This window comes from Coregonus lavaretus, assembly GCF_964263955.1.
Source record: "Coregonus lavaretus genome assembly, contig: HAP1_SCAFFOLD_2990, whole genome shotgun sequence".
Taxonomy (NCBI): Eukaryota; Metazoa; Chordata; class Actinopteri; order Salmoniformes; family Salmonidae; genus Coregonus; species Coregonus lavaretus.
The window spans coordinates 23624-43498 of NW_028158359.1; the positions used below are offsets into that span (position 1 = coordinate 23624).

General features: G+C 44.1%; 1 protein-coding gene across 1 annotated transcript in view; it reads right to left on the reverse strand.

Moving 5' to 3' along the window:
- Positions 1 to 14126, reverse strand: part of LOC311124096 (serine hydroxymethyltransferase, cytosolic-like) — a gene marked incomplete at its 3' end in the record, with an annotated part of 37297 nt that extends 23171 nt beyond the window's left edge. Inside the window, exon 1 of the mRNA XM_084198309.1 lies at positions 14092 to 14126. The remainder of the gene's footprint in view (positions 1 to 14091) is intronic.
- Between the last annotated feature and the right edge of the window lie 5749 nt (positions 14127 to 19875).

The window sequence follows — 19875 nt, forward strand, 5'->3', positions numbered from 1 at the left end:
TCAGTTAAACTATGGCAGACAGAGACAGTCAGTTAAACTATGGCAGACAGAGACACAGACAGTCAGTTAAACTATGGCAGACAGAGACAGTCAGTTAAACTATGACAGACAGAGACACAGACAGTCAGTTAAACTATGGCAGACAGAGACAGTCAGTTAAACCATGACAGACAGAGACACAGACAGTCAGTTAAACTATGGCAGACAGAGACAGTCAGTTAAACTATGGCAGACAGAGACACAGACAGTCAGTTAAACTATGGCAGGCAGAGACAGTCAGTTAAACTATGGCAGACACAGACAGTCAGTTAAACTATGGCAGGCAGAGACAGTCAGTTAAACTATGGCAGACAGAGACAGTCAGTTAAACTATGGCAGACAGAGACAGTCAGTTAAACTATGGCAGACAGACAGAAAGTCAGTTAAACTATGGCAGACAGAGACAGTCAGTTAAACTATGGCAGACAGAGACAGTCAGTTAAACTATGGCAGACAGAGACAGTCAGTTAAACTATGGCAGACAGAGACAGTTAAACTATGGCAGACAGACAGTCAGTTAAACTATGGCAGACAGACAGTCAGTTAAACTATGGCAGACAGAGACAGTCAGTTAAACTATGGCAGACAGAGACAGTCAGTTAAACTATGGCAGACAGAGACAGTCAGTTAAACTATGGCAGACAGAGACACAGACAGTCAGTTAAACTATGGCAGACAGAGACAGTCAGTTAAACTATGGCAGACAGAGACAGTCAGTTAAACTATGGCAGACAGAGACACAGACAGTCAGTTAAACTATGGCAGACAGAGACAGTCAGTTAAACTATGACAGACAGAGACACAGACAGTCAGTTAAACTATGGCAGACAGAGACACAGACAGTCAGTTAAACTATGGCAGACAGAGACAGTCAGTTAAACTATGGCAGACACAGACAGTCAGTTAAACTATGGCAGGCAGAGACAGTCAGTTAAACTATGGCAGACAGAGACAGTCAGTTAAACTATGGCAGACAGAGACAGTCAGTTAAACTATGGCAGACAGACAGACAGTCAGTTAAACTATGGCAGACAGAGACAGTCAGTTAAACTATGGCAGACAGAGACAGTCAGTTAAACTATGGCAGACAGACAGACAGTCAGTTAAACTATGGCAGACAGAGACAGTCAGTTAAACTATGGCAGACAGAGACAGTCAGTTAAACTATGGCAGGCAGAGACAGTCAGTTAAACTATGGCAGACAGAGACAGTCAGTTAAACTATGGCAGACAGAGACAGTCAGTTAAACTATGGCAGACAGAGACAGTCAGTTAAACTATGGCAGACAGAGTCAGTTAAACTATGGCAGACAGAGACAGTCAGTAAAACTATGGCAGACAGAGTCAGTCAGTTAAACTATGGCAGACACAGACAGTCAGTTAAACTATGGCAGACAGACAGACAGTCAGTTAAACTATGGCAGACAGAGACAGTCAGTTAAACTATGGCAGACAGAGACACAGACAGTCAGTTAAACTATGGCAGACAGAGACAGTCAGTTAAACTATGGCAGACAGAGACACAGACAGTCAGTTAAACTATGGCAGACAGAGACAGTCAGTTAAACTATGGCAGACAGAGACATAGACAGTCAGTTAAACTATGGCAGACAGAGACAGTCAGTTAAACTATGGCAGACAGAGTCAGTCAGTTAAACTATGGCAGACAGAGACAGTCAGTTAAACTATGGCAGACAGAGACAGTCAGTTAAACTATGGCAGACAGAGACACAGACAGTCAGTTAAACTATGGCAGACAGAGACAGTCAGTTAAACTATGGCAGACAGAGACATAGACAGTCAGTTAAACTATGGCAGGCAGAGACAGTCAGTTAAACTATGGCAGACAGAGTCAGTCAGTTAAACTATGGCAGACAGAGACAGTCAGTTAAACTATGGCAGACAGAGACACAGACAGTCAGTTAAACTATGGCAGACAGAGACAGTCAGTTAAACTATGGCAGACAGAGACATAGACAGTCAGTTAAACTATGGCAGACAGAGACAGTCAGTTAAACTATGGCAGACAGAGTCAGTCAGTTAAACTATGGCAGACAGAGACAGTCAGTTAAACTATGGCAGACAGAGACAGTCAGTTAAACTATGGCAGACAGAGACACAGACAGTCAGTTAAACTATGGCAGACAGAGACAGTCAGTTAAACTATGGCAGACAGAGACATAGACAGTCAGTTAAACTATGGCAGGCAGAGACAGTCAGTTAAACTATGGCAGACAGAGTCAGTCAGTTAAACTATGGCAGACAGAGACAGTCAGTTAAACTATGGCAGACAGAGACAGTCAGTTAAACTATGGCAGACAGAGACAGTCAGTTAAACTATGGCAGACAGAGACACAGACAGTCAGTTAAACTATGGCAGACAGAGTCAGTCAGTTAAACTATGGCAGACAGAGACAGTCAGTTAAACTATGGCAGACAGAGACAGTCAGTTAAACTATGGCAGACAGAGACACAGACAGTCAGTTAAACTATGGCAGACAGAGACAGTCAGTTAAACTATGGCAGACAGAGACACAGACAGTCAGTTAAACTATGGCAGGCAGAGACAGTCAGTTAAACTATGGCAGACACAGACAGTCAGTTAAACTATGGCAGACAGAGACAGTCAGTTAAACTATGGCAGACAGAGTCAGTCAGTTAAACTATGGCAGACAGAGACAGTCAGTTAAACTATGGCAGACAGAGACAGTCAGTTAAACTATGGCAGACAGAGACACAGACAGTCAGTTAAACTATGGCAGACAGAGACAGTCAGTTAAACCATGACAGACAGAGACACAGACAGTCAGTTAAACTATGGCAGACAGAGACAGTCAGTTAAACTATGGCAGACAGAGACACAGACAGTCAGTTAAACTATGGCAGACAGAGACACAGACAGTCAGTTAAACTATGGCAGACAGAGACAGTCAGTTAAACTATGGCAGACAGAGACAGAGACAGTCAGTTAAACTACGGCAGACAGAGACAGTCAGTTAAACTATGGCAGACAGAGACAGTCAGTTAAACTATGGCAGACAGAGACAGTCAGTTAAACTATTCCAAATAAGATTCAAGAGTATCTATCGTCATCACCTCTAAATATCAGTTGTTGGGAATATTTAGGAAGGGTATCTGGTGTGCATACCATATCACTGGACCAGCCATGTTTAAACCAACAGGGTTATATATATATATATAACAGCCATGTTTAACCAACAGGGTTATATATATATATATATATATATATATTATATATCTCACAGTGGTGCAGGCATACGTGTCACTCCTGTCCGTCCATCCCATCCCAGCCCTGCCTCCCCTCCCCTCCCCTCCCCTTCCCTGTCCACTCCTGTCCGTCCATCCCATCCCAGCCTCCCCTTCCCTGTCCACTCCTGTCCGTCCATCCCAGCCCAGCCTCCCCTCCCCTCCCCTGTCCACTCCTGTCCGTCCATCCCAGCCCTGCCTCCCCTCCCCTGTCCACTCCTGTCCGTCCATCCCAGCCCTGCCTCCCCTCCCCTGTCCACTCCTGTCCGTCCATCCCAGCCCTGCCTCCCCTCCCCTGTCCACTCCTGTCCGTCCATCCCTGCCTCCCCTCCCCTGTCCACTCCTGTCCGTCCATCCCAGCCCTGCCTCCCCTCCCCTGTCCACTCCTGTCCGTCCATCCCAGCCCTGCCTCCCCTCCCCTGTCCACTCCTGTCCTTCCATCCCAGCCCTGCCTCCCCTCCCCTGTCCACTCCTGTCCTTCCATCCATCCCTGCCTCCCCTCCCCTCCCCTGTCCACTCCTGTCCGTCCATCCCAGCCCAGCCTCCCCTCCCCTCCCCTGTCCACTCCTGTCCGTCCATCCCAGCCCTGCCTCCCCTCCCCTGTCCACTCCTGTCCTTCCATCCCAGCCCTGCCTCCCCTCCCCTGTCCACTCCTGTCCGTCCATCCCAGCCCTGCCTCCCCTCCCCTCCCCTGTCCACTCCTGTCCGTCCATCCCAGCCTCCCCTCCCCTGTCCACTCCTGTCCTTCCATCCATCCCTGCCTCCCCTCCCCTGTCCACTCCTGTCCGTCCATCCCAGCCCAGCCTCCCCTCCCCTCCCCTGTCCACTCCTGTCCGTCCATCCCAGCCCTGCCTCCCCTCCCCTGTCCACTCCTGTCCGTCCATCCCAGCCCTGCCTCCCCTCCCCTGTCCACTCCTGTCCGTCCATCCCTGCCTCCCCTCCCCTGTCCACTCCTGTCCGTCCATCCCAGCCCTGCCTCCCCTCCCCTCCCCTGTCCACTCCTGTCCGTCCATCCCAGCCCTGCCTCCCCTCCCCTCCCCTGTCCACTCCTGTCCGTCCATCCCAGCCCTGCCTCCCCTCCCCTGTCCACTCCTGTCCGTCCATCCCAGCCTCCCCTCCCCTGTCCACTCCTGTCCGTCCATCCCAGCCCTGCCTCCCCTCCCCTCCCCTGTCCACTCCTGTCCGTCCATCCCAGCCCTGCCTCCCCTCCCCTGTCCACTCCTGTCCGTCCATCCCAGCCCTGCCTCCCCTCCCCTCCCCTGTCCACTCCTGTCCGTCCATCCCAGCCCTGCCTCCCCTCCCCTGTCCATGGTTGACCTCCTGACCCCCAGACCTGATGAAACTACGGCAGTGAGTAAATCAAATCTCTACCCTCTGTTCTATTGGCGAATGTACCATTTTAAATATATATATATATATATATTTTACAAGGTAAGCTGACAATCAAATCAAACTGCCGTTTGACAAATATCGCCTTAGTCCAATCCATAATAATCTCATCATGTAGACTAGCCTGCCCGCACTGTATCCGAGCGCTGTTGGCTTGAGTGCACGTGCCAAGACCAGAGGAGGAACGTTTGCTATTTAACTCAACAGTTTGTGACACAACTAAAAACAAATGCCATGGAAACACATTGAACTTTAGATTTGTTTTTTGTTTTTTGGTACATGAAAACTTACACGAAAACATCACAGTGCACACAATACGTCATCCCACACTGACTTTTATCCACAAAAAAGTATGTTTGGTGGAAACACCACTGGTGGGAAAATGGGCATCTTTCCTTCATGGGGATTTTGGAATATTGGCATGAAAATCTGGTCGCCAATTGGATGGAAACCTAGCTAGTTATTACTCGTTTTACTTTCCTATAATTTCTCTATTTTCTTTCTCTCTGCGTTGTTGGGAACGGCCCGTAAGCATTTCTCTGTTTGACCACACTCTGGTCAATAAAGATCTCCGGTCCGGTCCGGTCCACGTTTGACCACAGGTACTTGATGAGAGCTCAGCCAACACACTGGTCAACTAAAACCATCCAGTTACACAGACACAGCTACCCAGGCTTCATGACAACAATTACTCATTAACTAGCTAGATAACTAGACAAATAGCAGATCGATGGAACTGCTGTGTCGTGTGTGTTACCATAACATTATCTACATCAGCAAACCTAAATAGCACACTAGTCCTACATTGACCAAAACCCTATGGCTCTGGTGAAAGTAATGCACCATTTCTATTTTTAATTAACCTTTATTTAACTAGGCAAATCAGTTAAGAACAAATTCTTATTTACAATGACGGCCTACCAATAGGCAAAAGGCATCCTGCGGGGACGGGGGCTGGGATTAAAAATACAAATGTAGAACAAAACACACATCACGACGAGACACCACAACACTACATAAAGAGAGACGCCACAACACTACATAAAGAGACACCACAACACTACATAAAGAGAGACACCACAACACTACATAAAGAGAGACGCCACAACACTACATAAAGAGAGACGCCACAACACTACATAAAGAGAGACACCACAACACTACATAAAGAGAGACACCACAACACTACATAAAGAGAGACACCACAACACTACATAAAGAGAGACACCACAACACTACATAAAGAGAGACGCCACAACACTACATAAAGAGAGACGCCACAACACTACATAAAGAGAGACGCCACAACACCACTACATAAAGAGAGACGCCACAACACCACTACATAAAGAGAGACGCCACAACACCACTACATAAAGAGAGACGCCACAACACCACTACATAAAGAGAGACGCCACAACACTACATAAAGAGAGACGCCACAACACTACATAAAGAGAGACGCCACAACACCACTACATAAAGAGAGACACCACAACACTACATAAAGAGAGACACCACAACACTACATAAAGAGAGACGCCACAACACTACATAAAGAGAGACGCCACAACACTACATAAAGAGAGACGCCACAACACTACATAAAGAGAGACGCCACAACACTACATAAAGAGAGACACCACAACACTACATAAAGAGAGACGCCACAACACCACTACATAAAGAGAGACGCCACAACACTACATAAAGAGAGACGCCACACCACTACATAAAGAGAGACACCACACCACTACATAAAGAGAGACGCCACAACACCACTACATAAGAGACGCCACAACACTACATAAAGAGAGACGCCACAACACTACATAAAGAGAGACGCCACAACACCACATAAAGAGAGACGCCACAACACTACTACATAAAGAGAGACGCCACAACACTACATAAAGAGAGACGCCACACCACTACATAAAGAGAGACACCACACCACTACATAAAGAGAGACGCCACACCACTACATAAAGAGAGACGCCACAACACCACTACATAAAGAGAGACGCCACAACACTACATAAAGAGAGACACCACAACACTACATAAAGAGAGACACCACAACACTACATAAAGAGAGACGCCACAACACCACTACATAAAGAGAGACGCCACAACACCACTACATAAAGAGAGACACCACAACACTACATAAAGAGAGACGCCACAACACTACATAAAGAGAGACGCCACAACACTACATAAAGAGAGACCACAACACTACATAAAGAGAGACGCCACAACACCACTACATAAAGAGAGACGCCACAACACTACATAAAGAGAGACGCCACAACACCACTACATAAAGAGAGACACCACAACACTACATAAAGAGAGACGCCACAACACTACATAAAGAGAGACGCCACAACACTACATAAAGAGAGACGCCACAACACTACATAAAGAGACACCACATAAAGAGACACCACAACACTACATAAAGAGAGACGCCACAACACTACATAAAGAGAGACGCCACACCACTACATAAAGAGAGACGCCACAACACTACATAAAGAGAGACGCCACACCACTACATAAAGAGAGACACCACTACATAAAGAGAGACGCCACAACACCACTACATAAAGAGAGACGCCACAACACTACATAAAGAGAGACGCCACAACACTACATAAAGAGAAACACCACAACACTACATAAAGAGAGACGCCACAACACCACTACATAAAGAGAGACGCCACAACACCACTACATAAAGAGAGACGCCACAACACCACTACATAAAGAGAGACGCCACAACACCACTACATAAAGAGAGACGCCACAACACCACTACATAAAGAGAGACGCCACAACACTACATAAAGAGAGACGCCACAACACCACTACATAAAGAGAGACGCCACAACACCACTACATAAAGAGAGACGCCACAACACCACTACATAAAGAGAGACGCCACAACACTACATAAAGAGAGACGCCACACCACTACATAAAGAGAGACACCACACCACTACATAAAGAGAGACACCACACCACTACATAAAGAGAGACGCCACAACACCACTACATAAAGAGAGACGCCACAACACCACTACATAAAGAGAGACACCACAACACTACATAAAGAGAGACACCACAACACTACATAAAGAGAGACGCCACAACACCACTACATAAAGAGAGACGCCACAACACCACTACATAAAGAGAGACACCACAACACTACATAAAGAGAAACGCCACAACACTACATAAAGAGAGACGCCACAACACTACATAAAGAGAGACCACAACACTACATAAAGAGAGACCACAACACTACATAAAGAGAGACGCCACAACACCACTACATAAAGAGAGACGCCACAACACTACATAAAGAGAGACGCCACAACACCACTACATAAAGAGAGACACCACAACACTACATAAAGAGAGACGCCACAACACTACATAAAGAGAGACGCCACAACACTACATAAAGAGAGACGCCACAACACTACATAAAGAGACACCACATAAAGAGAGACACCACAACACTACATAAAGAGAGACGCCACAACACTACATAGAGACGCCACACCACTACATAAAGAGAGACGCCACAACACTACATAAAGAGAGACGCCACAACACCACTACATAAAGAGAGACGCCACAACACTACATAAAGAGAGACGCCACAACACCACTACATAAAGAGAGACGCCACAACACCACTACATAAAGAGAGACGCCACAACACCACTACATAAAGAGAGACGCCACAACACCACTACATAAAGAGAGACGCCACAACACCACTACATAAAGAGAGACGCCACAACACCACTACATAAAGAGAGACGCCACAACACTACATAAAGAGAGACGCCACAACACCACTACATAAAGAGAGACGCCACAACACCACTACATAAAGAGAGACGCCACAACACTACATAAAGAGAGACACCACAACACTACATAAAGAGAGACGCCACAACACCACTACATAAAGAGAGACGCCACAACACTACATAAAGAGAGACGCCACAACACTACATAAAGAGAGACGCCACAACACTACATAAAGAGACACCACATAAAGAGAGACACCACAACACTACATAAAGAGACGCCACAACACTACATAAAGAGAGACGCCACAACACTACATAAAGAGAGACGCCACAACACTACATAAAGAGACGCCACAACACTACATAAAGAGAGACGCCACAACACCACTACATAAAGAGAGACACCACAACACTACATAAAGAGAGACACCACAACACTACATAAAGAGAGACACCACGACACTACATAAAGAGAGACGCCACAACACTACATAAAGAGAGACGCCACACCACTACATAAAGAGAGACGCCACAACACTACATAAAGAGAGACGCCACAACACTACATAAAGAGAGACGCCACAACACTACATAAAGAGAGACGCCACAACACTACATAAAGAGAGACGCCACAACACTACATAAAGAGAGACACCACAACACTACATAAAGAGAGACGCCACACCACTACATATAGAGAGACGCCACAACACTACATAAAGAGAGACGCCACAACACTACATAAAGAGACACCACATAAAGAGAGACACCACAACACTACATAAAGAGAGACACCACAACACTACATAAAGAGAGACACCACAACACTACATAAAGAGACGCCACAACACTACATAAAGAGAGACGCCACAACACTACATAAAGAGACACCACATAAAGAGAGACACCACAACACTACATAAAGAGAGACACCACAACACTACATAAAGAGAGACACCACAACACTACATAAAGAGAGACGCCACAACACTACATAAAGAGACACCACATAAAGAGAGACACCACAACACTACATAAAGAGAGACACCACAACACTACATAAAGAGAGACACCACAACACTACATAAAGAGACGCCACAACACTACATAAAGAGAGACGCCACAACACTACATAAAGAGAGACGCCACAACACTACATAAAGAGAGACACCACAACACTACATAAAGAGAGACACCACAACACTACATAAAGAGAGAAACCACAACACTACATAAAGAGAGAACACAGCATGGTAGCAACACAACACGACAACACAGCATGGTAGCAACACAACAACACAGCATGGTAGCAACACAACAACACAGCATGGTAGCAACACAGCATGACAACACAGCATGGTAGCAACACAACATGACAACACAGCATGGTAGCAACACAACATGACAACACAGCATGGTAGCAACAACAACATGACAACACAGCATGGTAGCAACACAACATGACAACACAGCATGGTAGCAACACAACAACACAGCATGGTAGCAACACAACAACACAGCATGGTAGCAACACAACAACACAGCATGGTAGCAACACAACAACACAGCATGGTAGCAACACAGCATGACAACACAGCATGGTAGCAACACAACATGACAACACAGCATGGTAGCAACAACACAACACAGCATGGTAGCAACACAACATGACAACACAGCATGGTAGCAACAACAACATGACAACACAGCATGGTAGCAACACAACATGACAACACAGCATGGTAGCAACACAACATGACAACACAGCATGGTAGCAACACAACATGACAACACAGCATGGTAGCAACAACAACATGACAACACAGCATGGTAGCAACACAACAACACAGCATGGTAGCAACACAACAACACAGCATGGTAGCAACACAACAACACAGCATGGTAGCAACACAGCATGACAACACAGCATGGTAGCAACACAACATGACAACACAGCATGGTAGCAACAACACAACACAGCATGGTAGCAACACAACATGACAACACAGCATGGTAGCAACAACAACATGACAACACAGCATGGTAGCAACACAACATGACAACACAGCATGGTAGCAACAACAACATGACAACACAGCATGGTAGCAACACAACATGACAACACAGCATGGTAGCAACAACAACATGACAACACAGCATGGTAGCAACACAACATGACAACACAGCATGGTAGCAACAACAACATGACAACACAGCATGGTAGCAACAACATGACAACACAGCATGGTAGCAACACAACAACACAGCATGGTAGCAACACAACATGGTAGCAACACAACAACACAGCATGGTAGCAACACAGCATGACAACACAGCATGGTAGCAACACAACATGACAACACAGCATGGTAGCAACAACACAACACAGCATGGTAGCAACACAACATGACAACACAGCATGGTAGCAACACAACATGACAGCACAGCATGGTAGCAACACAACATGCCAACACAGCATGGTAGCAACACAGCATGACAACACAGCATGGTAGCAACACAACATGACAACACAGCATGGTAGCAACAACACAACACAGCATGGTAGCAACACAACATGACAACACAGCATGGTAGCAACAACAACATGACAACACAGCATGGTAGCAACACAACATGGTAGCAACAACAACATGACAACACAGCATGGTAGCAACACAACATGACAACACAGCATGGTAGCAACACAGCATGGTAGCAACACAGCATGGTAGCAACAACATCATGACAACACAGCATGGTAGCAACAACAACATGACAACACAGCATGGTAGCAACACAACATGACAATACAGCATGGTAGCAACAACAACATGACAACACAGCATGGTAGCAACACAACATGACAACACAGCATGGTAGCAACACAACAACACAGCATGGTAGCAACACAACATGGTAGCAACACAACAACACAGCATGGTAGCAACACAACAACACAGCATGGTAGCAACACAGCATGACAACACAGCATGGTAGCAACAACACAACACAGCATGGTAGCAACACAACATGACAACACAGCATGGTAGCAACAACAACATGACAACACAGCATGGTAGCAACACAACATGACAGCACAGCATGGTAGCAACACAACATGACAACACAGCATGGTAGCAACAACACAACACAGCATGGTAGCAACACAGCATGACAACACAGCATGGTAGCAACACAACATGACAACACAGCATGGTAGCAACAACACAACACAGCATGGTAGCAACACAACATGACAACACAGCATGGTAGCAACAACAACATGACAACACAGCATGGTAGCAACAACACAACACAGCATGGTAGCAACACAACATGACAACACAGCATGGTAGCAACACAGCATGGTAGCAACAACATCATGACAACACAGCATGGTAGCAACAACAACATCATGACAACACAGCATGGTAGCAACAACAACATGACAACACAGCATGGTAGCAACACAACATGACAACACAGCATGGTAGCAACACAACAACACAACATGACAACACAGCATGGTAGCAACACAACATGACAACACAGCATGGTAGCAACACAACATGACAACACAACATGGTAGCAACACAACATGGTAGCAGCACAAAACATGGTACAAACATTATTGGGCACAGACAACAGCACAAAGGGCAAGAAGGTAGAGACAACAATAATTCACGCGAAGGAGCCACAAGTGTCAGTAAGAGTGTCCATGATTGAGTCTTTGAATGAAGAGATGGAGACAGTGCTTTCAGAAAGTATTCAGACCCCTTCACTTTTTCCACATTTTGTTAAGTTACAGCCTTATTCTAAAATTTATTAAATTGTTTTTTCTCTCATCAATCTACACACACACACAATACCCTGTAATGACAAAGCAAAAGGTTTTTATACATTTTCGCAAATGTATTACAAATAAAAAAAACTGAAATATCACATTTACATAAGTATTCAGACCCTTTACTCTGTACTTTGTTGAACACCTTTGGCAGCGATTAATTACAGCCTCAAGTCTTCTTGGGTATGATGCTACAAGCTTGGCAAACCTGTATTTGGGGAGTTTTTCCCATTCTTCTCTGCAGATCCTCTCAAGCTCTGTCAGGTTGGATGGGGAGCGCCTCCACCAGATCTGTGCCTCGACATGATCCGGTCTTGGAGATCTATGGGACAATTCCGTCGACCTCATGGCTTTGGTTTATGCTCAGTTTTTTTTAATTTTAAATACATTTGCTAAAAATTCTAAAAACCTGCTTTGCTTTGTCATTATGGGGTATTGATGTGTAGATTGATGAGGGGCAAAAACTATTTAATCCATTTTAGAAATAACGCTGAAACGCAACAAAAATGTGGAAAAAGTCAAGGGTTAGGAATACTTTACAAATGCACTATAAAAAAAACAGTCCAGTTTGAGTGTTTTTTTGCAGCTCGTTCCAGTCGCTAGCTGCAGCGAACTGAAAAGAGGAGCGACCCAGGGATGTGTGCGCGCTTTGGGGACCTTTAACAGAATGTGACTGGCAGAACAGGTGTTGTATGTATGGAGGATGAGGGCTGCAGTAGGTATCTCAGATAGTGGGGGAGTGAGGCCTAAGAGGGTTTTTAATAAATAAACTATATTGGGAATAGGGTGCAACCCCTGTCACTGGCTCGATGATGCAACAGCAGCCAGCCACGGTCAGCTAACTAGCTAGCTAAAGTTAACCATTCTGTGTTTTGGCGTGTTAAAAGGGTTAGGATCCGTGTTATGCGGGGTCCTTGGGACGTCCCCTACCACCAATTGAAGTTGAAATTGTTTATGGTTAAGGCAAAGATTTGTATAACTAAATCTCATTGTTCTATCTGTGGTTAAGTTACGGGGTTTGTAGTTGTCTCCCGAGTGGCGCAGTGGTCTAAGGCACTGCATCGCTGTGCCACTAGAGATCCTGGTTCTGGTAGCCGGCCGCGACCGGGAGACCCATGGGGCGGCGCATAAGTCGTCCAGGGTAGGGGAGGGAATGGCCGGCAGGGGATGTAGCTCAGTTGGTACAGCATGGCGTTTGCAACACCAGGGTTGTGGGTTCGATTCCCACGGGGGGCCAGTATGAAAAAATTAATAAATAATAATGTATGCACTCACTTAACTGTAAGTCGCTCTGGATAAGAGCGTCTGCTAAATGACTGAAAATGTAAAACGGGTTTAGGGTGTGGACGTCCCAAGGATCCCAGATAGCGCTGACCGTAAAGTTAGCTAGCTTGCAGACTTAGCTGTCTTGGTCATGTGCACTTGGTCTTGTGACACGCGGTCTTGCTGTTTCACTACATTTAGGATATTTCGAGCTAACTTGAGTAAATACAACAAAAAAAACGTTGAATTAATGCACAGTTAAAAAATTTGACTTTCACATATTCGAGGAAAAGTTACAAGTTCAACATTGCAAAAGAGGCAAACCCAAAAACCGCACGCTAGTCAAATATGGCTAGCTATTTTATTTGTGAATAGTGTACAAAATGCATATATATATAACAAGGGTAGCTAGCTAGCTAACGTCAACTAAATAGTTAGTTTGCTGGGTACCCACCGGGTCGCTCCGCTGTGCAGCTGTCGCCGTTGTAATCTGACGTTTGGTGAACGACGGACAAAGATGTAACTTCAGGTTACTAGGAAGGCAAAGTCCGCGAAATTTACAACCAATCAGTGTACAGAGAGGCGTAGTTTCCCCCGCCCCCCTTTCTCGCTGTTAGCCAATAAAAACACATAACAGAAAAATCTGACGTGATCAATGAAACTGATAGACAGTGATCAAAACACCCAGAGATTAAATATTACCTTACTGTACAATATATTGATTAAAGGTGTAGGCCGTCATTGTAAATAAGAAATTTGTTCTTAACTGACTTGCCTAGTTAAATAAACGGAACATAGTTGTACTATGAAATAGACATACTACATTATGATACAACATGGTACATTCAGAACAGCATTTACATTGTTTTAGGTGATATAATAGACAGACAGTCGTAACAGACCAATAGGATCAGTTATAGCACCTTAGGTCCCACCCTGTCAAAGACAGACAGTCGTAACAGACCAATAGGATCAGTTATAGCACCTTAGGTCCCACCCTGTCAAAGACAGACAGTCGTAACAGACCTATACATTTACATTTTAGTCATTTAGCAGACGCTCTTATCCAGAGCGACTTACAGTTAGTGAGTGCATACATTATTTTAATTTTCATACTGGCCCCCCGTGGGAATTGAACCCACAACCCTGGCACTCCAAACGCAATGCTCTACCAACTGAGCTACATCCCTGCCGGCCATTCCCTCCCCTACCCTGGACAACACAGGGCCAATTGTGCGCCGCTCCATGGGTCTCCCGGTCACGGCCGGCTACGACAGAGCCAGGATCTCTAGTGGCACAGCTAGCACTGCGATGCAGTGCCTTAGACCACTGCATCACTCGGGAGACTATATATAGATGTCCTAGCCTACCTCTTTCAGGTAATACATTCAATGCAGTGTTAGCCTTATATTTAGCTAATTAATGATGGGTTATGCATAATAAGCTTCTAATTTATAGCCTCTGTCTCTTGCGCAATACGCACTCACCTGTGCTCCGTTGGCCTTTTCTCCTTAAGAAACGCTCCTTAGCTCTTGGAGTCAGCATGCAGGAAAAGCTATGACTAGAATAGCTTGCTGGGCATTATATTTTTGTAGCGTTTCTTACACCAATAGACTATTGGAAGAGGGACGCGAGCTGTTGTTTGCTGAATGTTAAATGCAGCAGACCAATAGAACTCACGGGGTAGTTTGAAAGAAGAGCGAACGCGTGATGGCGTTAGACTATAGCAGTTATTTATTCAGACCCAGAACTATTTAATCTCCGTGAAGAGAAGCGAAAACCTTCTGCGTCTAATTCTAGTCCTATATTATTCAAGGATGTCATTAGAATGATGAAGATAAGGACAACTACACTTATTTCATTTAACTGTTGAAAGCGAGGAAGCAACACTAGAGAGAGAGAAAGTATTATGAAAGGTATATTATATGCGTCAGCCTACTAATTATACAAATAGGCCCTATTATATTTCAAAATAATTAAAATCTAGTTCTCTAGCCTATACTTGTAACTTTTGTAGGCCTCGTGTGCTGCGCCAGAATCACATGTTCTCTCACTGCTTTATCATGGTTTGAACGAGGGCCGTTATTCCAGTCCATATAATACAGTATAATACAATACAGTACAGTAATACAGTATAATAAAATACAGTACAGTAATACAGTATAATACAATACAGTACAGTAATACAGTATAATACAATACAGTACAGTAATACAGTATAATACAATACAGTACAGTAATACAGTATAATACAATACAGTACAGCAATACAGTATAATACAATACAGTACAGCAATACAGTATAATACAATACAGTACAGCAATACAGTATAATATAATACAGTACAGTAATACAGTATAATACAATACAGTACAGTAATACAGTATAATACAATACAGTACAGTAATACAGTATAATACAATACAGTACAGTAATACAGTATAATACAATACAGTACAGTAATACAGTATAATACAATACAGTACAGCAATACAGTATAATACAATACAGTACAGCAATACAGTATAATACAATACAGTACAGCAATACAGTATAATACAATACAGTACAATACAATACAGTACAGTAATACAGTATAATAAAATACAGTACAGTAATACAGTATAATACAATACAGTACAGTAATACAGTATAATACAATACAGTACAGTAATACAGTATAATACAATACAGTACAGCAATACAGTATAATACAATACAGTACAGCAATACAGTATAATAAAATACAGTACAGCAATACAGTATAATAAAATACAGTACAGCAATACAGTATAATACAATACAGTACAGCAATACAGTATAATACAATACAGTACAGCAATACAGTATAATACAATACAGTACAGTAATACAGTATAATACAATACAGTACAGCAATACAGTATAATACAATACAGTACAGCAATACAGTATAATACAATACAGTACAGCAATACCGTATAATACAATACAGTACAGTAATACCGTATAATACAATACAGTACAGTAATACAGTATAATACAATACAGTACATTATAATACAATACAGTACAGCAATACAGTATAATACAATACAGTGCAGTAATACAGTATAATACAATACAGTACAGTAATACAGTATAATACAATACAGTACAGTAATACCGTATAATACAATACAGTACAGTAATACCGTATAATACAATACAGTACAGCAATACAGTATAATACAATATAGTACAGTAATACAGTATAATACAATACAGTACAGTAATACCGTATAATACAATACAGTACAGTAATACAGTATAATACAATACAGTACAGTAATACAGTATAATACAATACAGTACAGTATAATACAATACAGTACAGCAATACAGTATAATACAATACAGTACAGCAATACAGTATAATACAATACAGTGCAGTAATACAGTATAATACAATACAGTACAGTAATACAGTATAATACAATACAGTACAGCAATACAGTTCACACTCTAAAAGATTAGCCTACTGGAGCTAGATTCATTTATTTACCCAAGAGAGCATATAGCTAGCTACATCTATGGGCTTTTATATAGATAGCTACATCTATGGGCTTTATATAGCTAGCTACATCTATGGGCTTTATATAGCTAGCTACATCTATGGGCTTTATATAGCTAGCTACATCTATGGGCTTTATATAGCTAGCTACATATATGGGCTTTATATAGCCAGCTACATCTATGGGCTTTATATAGCCAGCTACATCTATGGGCTTTTATATAGCTAGCTACATCTATGGGCTTTATATAGCTAGCTACATCTATGGGCTTTTATATAGCTAACTACATCTATGGGCTTTTATGTTTTTCTGTTGTGCGTAATGTGCAGTTGCCTATTTCGTATAAATCAAATCAAATTGTATTTGTCACATGCGTCGATTACAACATGTGTAGACCTTACAGTGAAATGCTTACTTACAAGCCCTTAACCAACAATGCAGTTTTAAGAAAAATAAGTGTTAAGTAAAAAATAGATAAGTGTGGGGGGAATGCAAATAGTCCGGGTAACCATTTGATTAACTGTTCAGGAGTCTTATGGCTTGGGGGTAGAAGCTGTTAAGAAGCCTTTTGGACCTAGACTTGGCACTCCGGTACCGCTTGCCGTGCGGTAGCAGAGAGAACAGTCTATGACTAAGTTGGCTGGAGTCTTGGACAATTTTTAGGGCCTTCCTCTGACACCGCCTGGTATACAGGTCCTGGATGGCAGGAAGCTTGGCCCCAGTGATGTACTGGGCCGTACGCACTACCCTCTGTAGTGCCTTGCGGTCGGAGGCCGAGCAGTTGCCATACCAGGCGGTGATGCAACCAGTCAGGATGCTCTCGATGGTGCAGCTGTATAACTTTTTGAGGATCTGAGGACCCATGCCAAATCTTTTCAGTCTCCTGAGGGGGAATAGGCTTTGTCGTGCCCTCTTCACGACTGTCTTGGTGTGTTTGGACCATGATAGTTCGTTGGTGATGTGGACACCAAGGAACTTGAAGCTCTCAACCTGTTCCACTACAGCCCCGTCGATGAGAATGTGGGCGTGCTCAGTCCTCTTTTTTTTCCCGTAGTCCACAATCATCAACTTTGTCTTGGTCAATTTGAGGGAGAGGTTGTTATCCTGGAACCACACGGCTAGGTCTCTGACCTCCTCCCTATAGGCTGTCTCATCGTTGTCTGTGATCAGGCCTACCACTGTTGTGTCGTCTGCAAACTTAATGATTGTGTTGGAATCGTGCCTGGCCATGCAGTCATGGGTGAACAGGGAGTACAGGAGGGGACTGAGCACGCACCCCTGAGGGGCCCCCGTGTTGAGGATCAGTGTGGCAGATGTGTTGTTACCTACCCTTACCACCTGGGGGCGGCCCGTCAGGAAGTCCAGGATCCAGTTGCAGAGGGAGGTGTTTAGTCCCAGGATCCTTAGCTTAGTGATGAGCTTTGAGGGCACTATGATGTTGAATGCTGAGCTGTAGTCAATGAATAGCATTCTCACGTAGGTGTTCCTCTTGTCCAGGTGGGAAAGGGCAGTGTGGAGTGCAATAGAGATTGCATCATCTGTGGATCTGTTGGGGCGACATGGAAATTGAAGTGGGTCTAGGGTTTCTGGGATCATGGTGTTGATGTGAGCCATGACCAGCCTTTCAAAGCACTTCATGGCTACAGACGTCAGTGCTACGGGTCGGTAGTCATTTAGGCAGGTTATCTTAGTGTCCTTGGGCACGGGGACTATGGTGGTCTGCTTGAAACATGTTGGTATTACAGACTCAGTCAGGGACATGTTGAAAATGTCAGTGAAGACACTTGCCAGTTGGTCAGCACATGCTCGGAGTACACGTCCTGGTAATCCGTCTGGCCCTGCGGCCTTGTGAATGTTGACCTGCTTAAAAGTCTTACTCACATTGGCTACGGAGAGCATGATTACATAGTCATCCGGAACAGCTGGTGCTCTCATGCATGCTTCAGTGTTGCTTGCCTCGAAGCGAGCATAGAAGTGGTTTAGCTCGTCTGGAAGTCTTGTGTCACTGGGCAGCTCGCGGCTGTGCTTCCCTTTGTAGTCTGTAATAGTTTTCAAGCCCTGCCACATCCGACGAGCGTCAGAGCCGGTGTAGTAGGACTTAGTCTGGGGAACCTGTCTGAGAATTCTCTCCATCTCTGATCCAAGGTCAATTAGTGTTGCAACCACCGACCGTATCAATATTGGATCAATAAACCCAGGTCGTATTGTAATAAACGTGATTGATTGATCGTAGCTGTGGCGGCTCATTCCAGTACTTCACCTTTACACAGGTTGTGTTCCTCTGCCCAGGTGTTGCTGACACCTGCCAGATCATTAAAACGCCCGGGTAGGTATTTTCCGTACCAGCTAAACCACATCATTATGTTATCGCAATCTGGTGCCCAACTGCAGAGTTGATGACGTCGGCACGCAACCATTGGTCGATGCAATGCAACGCCTGAGATGGGTAACACGACCACAGTCTAGTGAAACTGACACCTTAAAAAGGTGCAATCTGCAATGTTTTTCGTTGGTCATTTCAATGATATGATCTTTGAACAATATAATTTACAAATGCCTCATGAGCTCAGTCCAACTGTCTAACCCCCGTCATAAACCCCAACATATAAGGCTGGTTTACTCCATTGTTTGCAGTATTACAACTTTACCACAATCATCGGATACATTTCACTATTACCGTCCATCATTAGTTGGGTTCTTAGCT